This window comes from Engraulis encrasicolus, chromosome 15 (assembly GCF_034702125.1).
Source record: "Engraulis encrasicolus isolate BLACKSEA-1 chromosome 15, IST_EnEncr_1.0, whole genome shotgun sequence".
Taxonomy (NCBI): Eukaryota; Metazoa; Chordata; class Actinopteri; order Clupeiformes; family Engraulidae; genus Engraulis; species Engraulis encrasicolus.
The window spans coordinates 18,368,746-18,373,699 of NC_085871.1; the positions used below are offsets into that span (position 1 = coordinate 18,368,746).

Consider the following 4,954-nt stretch of genomic DNA (forward strand, 5'->3'; position numbering starts at 1 on the left):
AACATTCAGAATGGGGAACCTTATGGTGAAGTTGGTTGAGATTAGTTAATATGCAACATTAAAGTGATACTGTCCCATTTTTGGACATAAGCTCATATTACACCTCCCCTTGAGTCAAGTTATTGAGTTTTACCTTTCCCTTATTTTTTGTTTTACCTGTACTTCTTGTCGTTCTCTGAGTACGGCAGTGCAAATTTTATCTCCAAGCTAGCAGTTAACATTGAGTTCTGAGACCAGCTAGCCGCCAGCTGGTCTCATAGGACTCAATGTTAACTGCTAGCATGGAGGTAAAATTTGCACTGCCATACTAGAACGGTTGACCATACAGGAGGAGAAAGGTAAAACTCAATAATTTAACTCAAGGGGATGTGTAATATGAGCCTATTTCCAGAAATTGGACAGTATCACTAGAAATGATCACAGTACAAATGATTTTCACTTGGTCTCAAGAAATACATTTTCACACTGTTAGAAAGAGAGAAAAGAATTATCAATGATGTTAAACTGTTGTTACCCACTACTGAGTATGGTACACGTCAATGGTAGGCCAGGATCAATGGGCTACAGAATGTGACACTAGGCTTTGGGTAGAGTGACAAAGATACCAATTAAAAGACAACATACAATATGTTTCTACAACATTTTCACCATTTATATTAGAGCAGGTCAAATCAAAAACCCCAGCACGCTACAAAACAGAGAACTTGCCAGGGTCACAACACACATTTCCCAGATCAAATTCCCTTACAATACAAAAATAATTTCTAACATAAAAATGTAGCCTCAACACAAAACATTAAGTTTCTGTCCTTTTATGTCCTTATTAGATCCACGGAGGCGAGCGCAAGCCGACAAGAGCAGTAATTCAAGAGAGTTGGCCGCTTCACTCCAAAAATGTCCTTTGGAGGATTAAAGTGACGTCCCGTGAATTGAAATAGTCCAAAACAAAAAGGAAAGGATATCGAAAGCAAAATGAACGGGGAAAACCATAATGTTCGTGTCAAATGTCCATCTTGCATAAATAATAATAATTATTATTTATTTATCATTATAAATAATCATGTATCCATAGAAAATATTGTATGCAACCCTAATGAAGAATGACATTCTTAAATACAAACATAGGATATAGGGAAAAATGGGCATTAACAAAATGAAATAAAAACATCACAAGTAAGAGATTGAAAAGTTTAAATATTTACAATCCCCCGCCCCCCAAAAAGGTTTGAACATTTAAAAAAAAAAAAAAAAACATTGAATTGTCCTTCAAAAATTGGAAATAGTCCTTTAAATCCTCAAAAGAGACGATGTAGAGAGTTCCTTTAAGTTGTTCAAAAAGATATAATAGCTCCTTTCAAACAGTTCAGTTCAAGGCGTTGAAGTCAGTCATAGTCAGTGATGTGACACGAGCAGGCCACAATCCTACCAAATATGCCATGCGCAATGTAGAACAGGATCACATTCGAATGAGTGGGTGGCTCGCCATCTAGTAGTCGACGAATCCTCAGCAGAATCCAGATCCAGCTCAAAAACTTCACCTATGTGAACATATGTCATCAGTTAACCCTATCGCGCCGGATGCATCATCTATGATGCATCAAATTCAAAGCCCTCTCCACGCTGACACAAAAAAAAATCCATCTCAAAAACATCCTGCGTGTCATTTCCAAATGTCCTGCAGTACGCGGAAACCGCCACAAGAGAGCAGCGGTCAACAACAAGTTGATCACAGCTCGGCGAAAAATGCAAAAATGGAGTAGAAGCGGTTTCCCTGACCGACGCTGAGATATCGACAAATTGCAAAAGGTTTGTGTACAAATTTCCGAAATATAACTCTACATCCTTTAATTTGAACACTTGCTTTGTGCAATTAATCAAGGAAGAGTTTATATTTTTACACCGTGTTGCAGAGAGATCGTGCTAAAACTGATGAGACATATAAGCACCATCCGGCGGTGGCAGGAAGTCAGCCATCAATGCATTTGCTCCATAGGGAAACTTACAAAGCATACCACGACGATCGTTTAACAAAACACACAAGTTGTTTTACTTCAAGACAAAGATATTGCCTTAAGAAACACGTTTTACTTGCGATTTTGAAAATGTAATGCAAAATGTTGAAATTATGATCTCGTAAAAAATGCATTGAAGTGAATGGAGAAATGGTCCAATTGTAGTAATGGACCCATATATTCAAATTACACATCAAAAATGAATAATGATCTATATTACACTCATAAATAGGTTGTTAAGCATTCGATCAGCTATGTTTTTACATAGATTTTAAAAAATTACCCAACCAGGCTGTGGGAAATGTAAAATATGGTCCTGCTAAAACAAGGATAGGCTTAAAAATGGCAGGATCTCTCTAAATATTTAAAGATAATCCTCAAATTAAATTGTCTGACAACTTTTTTAAATAAAAAAAAGATGCAAATGCATTAAAAGTCATTTTTCAATGGTCATGAAATTGGAATTTTCATTCCCTTTAAAGCCTGATGCATCATATATGATGCATCAAATATCTCAGTGACCTTAACAAAATTTTGAATTTTTTTTTTACATTTCTTATAAGGGACCAATATTGAAGCAAATTCCAAAAATATATAATTTTCTCTCATTGCTTTCATGGTTCAGGTTTCACAGGGTTAAGTTTGGTTTATTTGATAGGGACAGACACATCATGTAGCCTAGGCTGTAGAGCAGCATAACAGAAAAGCATCATAGCAGTTACAGCCGTAAGCTACACACCCAGGACAATGTTGAATTCCTATCAAATATCATCAGTTTAAACTTAAAGTTGTGCAACATTTAAAATCAATCTTCTAAAAAGAAAAGCTATGCAAACTGCAAACCTGCAAACACTTTGTTCCTACTGCATTGCATACCATTCAGTTAAATAACCATTATCAAGTAAACAGGGTGAATACATAGTGTACTGAAATTGAGGTAACCTTGCAATTATACATGGGCCCGTACAGTGTTCAACACAATGTTATGAGGAGGGGCAAGACACTGGCAGCCAAACATGTGAGATAAGTTTTTGACCGTCAGCGGTTTCCAACAATCAGAGGTGGAGTTGTGCACAGCTAGGTTCGCGCAGTCAGGTTATAAACAACATTTAGAACCCATGTATAGGCCTAGAGAATTACACCTTGCACGCAATGGGTGCGTGATCACAGCATGTGAAATACAGTCTGCTTACTCCGAACTCATTTCAACCAGCCAACATCAAACTTAAGTATTAACAAAACAAAATACAAATTGCAGGTTTCACCTGAAGTATTTGGCAGTGATAGACAATATAAGACTTAGGTTACAACAGTATGGGGAAAAATAGACAAGTTGCCTTACCAAGACGATTGAAACAGAAGAAATACTCGATGGAATACTCCATGGAATCCATACTGAAAAAGAAACACAAAGGACAGGAGAGTCATAACATACACAGGGCAGCCGTGGCCTAGTGGTGAGGCAGCCGTGGCCTAGTGATAAGAGAGTTGGTCTTTCAATCTGGGGGTTGCAGGTTCGAATCCCTCTGACCCCTCCCTACATCTCCATGGCTGAAGTGCCCTTGAAAAGGCACCTAAACCCACATTACTCCAGGGACTGTAAACAATACCCTGACATATAATAACTAAGTCGCTTTGAATAAAATGAAAGTGTCAGCTAAGTGAAATGTAATGCAATGTAATGACATCACAGTTTGAAATCATTGGCTCATGACTCAGGAGTACATGATCAATGCAAACAAATATATCTCCAGCACATGCATTAAGTTTTTTGTCTAAAGTAAAATGTATTCCATGGCAAACTATTATCAGTTTTTTTTTTTTGTAAAGAGGCTTGGTTAACACATGCCAGTTGAATTATGACTGAACAAACTAACCACGGTATGCGAATGATGATTCTCCTCTTTGGCTTCTCTGAAGTCCAGGCGAACAAAGTTGGCAGGCACAGCATCCTTTATTAGCGTTGTCATACCACGGGTGACCTTAACAAAGCATTGCTTCTCAACGTGCTCAGATCAAACCTCGGTCTCAGCGTTGATCTGTAACCATAAATACCAGCATGTATTTTAGTTCGTTAGCAAAACAACTTCATTTTTGCACAAGTATGCTACTGGTTCTGGTAACACATCTGGTAAGCCATCGGATCGCTTAACACAAAATTGAAAGCATAATTTTGAAATAGCGATCTGGAAATACCATATAAATGTAGCGTTGTGTAATTACACATTCATATTTTTTTAATTAGGCTTCATTAGGCTACATGAGTCATGACAAGTTTGGCGAGCTAGCTTATTTGTGCTAGCTAATGCGTATGATTGGACATAATTATGCATCTTACCTTGAAATATGGACCAGGATCCCTCTTGATGTGATTAATTCATTCACGCCGAAGTGCCTGCTCTTTGGCGAAACGGTGGAAAGTCTGTCCACGGTAGGATTTGTTTCTCTTTGAGGACGTAGGACTACATATGGGCACACATAGAGATGATATAAAACCCGGAGGATCCGGTTGGAGAGCCGGGTAAAGACCTCATCCGAACAGACCGGATGGCTGTCGTGCATTGATCCGCCAAAGGCGGGTCAGACGGCATTTCATTAATATGTCAACAAAATGGCAGTTACAGCGCGAGAAATTGTGAAACCGGAATATATCCTCTTTAGTTGACTACAACAGCCATTCTCTAATCTCCCTAGTATGCTGTTCAGTCACGAACACTCACTGAGTAAAACTGAACCAACTCCCGCCTCGTCATTCATCGAGCCTGTTTTATCCGTCCTGCCTGTTGTGGCCAATTGAGTCGCGGATCCCCGCTCCCTATGTGTGTGCTTCTGACTCTGTTGAGCTCTAGCCTACATTTCTAAATGTTAACAGTGCTCTGCCAACGCTTTAACATCTCACTCTGTAGGCTACTCTTAGGGAAATTATAGTCTACAGACGTGAC

The 4,954-nt window shown here is 38.7% G+C and overlaps 1 long non-coding RNA gene across 1 annotated transcript; it reads right to left on the bottom strand.

The window, feature by feature from the left end:
- Nucleotides 1–1,233: 1,233 nt before the first annotated feature.
- Nucleotides 1,234–4,472, bottom strand: LOC134464479 (uncharacterized). The gene is made up of 4 exons (XR_010037910.1): nucleotides 4,351–4,472; nucleotides 3,890–4,051; nucleotides 3,355–3,407; nucleotides 1,234–1,538 (listed from the first exon to the last, which is right to left on the bottom strand). It is a non-coding gene; the product is annotated as an uncharacterized LOC134464479 (long non-coding RNA).
- Between the last annotated feature and the right edge of the window lie 482 nt (nucleotides 4,473–4,954).